A 946-nucleotide genomic window follows, 5' to 3' on the forward strand; every position below is an offset into this window, starting at 1 on the left:
CTAGATAGCATGCTATTTGAAGATATTCGTCTCAGTTAAATTTATAAAGAAACAAATTATTTTGGCTTCAATATAATTTTAATGGATATTATACCATAAAAACATATATACATAAGACAGAGTAACTGAGATGGAAGTTAAAATGGATAACCATATGAACAAATAATTCAAGTTTGCCAGCCAATTCAGTTTTAAATGACTAACACAAGGTAATTTCAATCACGTGAATTTTTTTCTCTCTTATCACACTTTTAACATTAGCTCACCGGTACTTGATTTCTTGTTTAGTTCAGGTGCTAAGTTCTTTATGGCTAATGTTTCTTTTTATCTTAGCCAATGCTCATTTTCAGCCTTTCCAATAATTATGTAATATGTATCTAATAATATGTAGTGTAATCTAATTTTACTACAAGAAAATATGTCAGGATTTGCAGTTTTGGATCATTTCTGTTTCATTTTATTATATAATATTCTCTTAACATATGATGTTACATTTAATATTTTAGTATTTAAGAAATTTTATGTCTTATATTTTCAACATATAGCTTTTGGGGGGGATTTTTAAAGTTGAACTTGTTATCAAAAATATTACGAGCTACTAGTTAATATTAAGTTTGAAATTTATTAGTTAGTTACCTTTTATGTTGAGGCCTTATGTAATATTTTTTTACTGAACATAAACAGTGTGACTAAAAATATTCTTGGTCTGAGTAGTCTTTGTCTTTTCTTATTTACAGTAAGTTATTATGCATAGCAAAATTTATCTTGAGAACTGAGTGTATTCCTTTTTTTTGTATTCTTTACTAAAATTATTTTCACACTTATTGATACATCTAATTATGAAAGGAATTGTGTTTAAATTATGAAAGAAACCCCAAAGAACTATTTAATAATTTGCAGTAGTAAAGTAATTTCTGAATAAGACTAAATATTGTGCTTAGAGCAA

Source organism: Limulus polyphemus, unplaced genomic scaffold (assembly GCF_000517525.1).
Source record: "Limulus polyphemus unplaced genomic scaffold, Limulus_polyphemus-2.1.2 Scaffold1791, whole genome shotgun sequence".
NCBI lineage: Eukaryota > Metazoa > Arthropoda > Merostomata > Xiphosura > Limulidae > Limulus > Limulus polyphemus.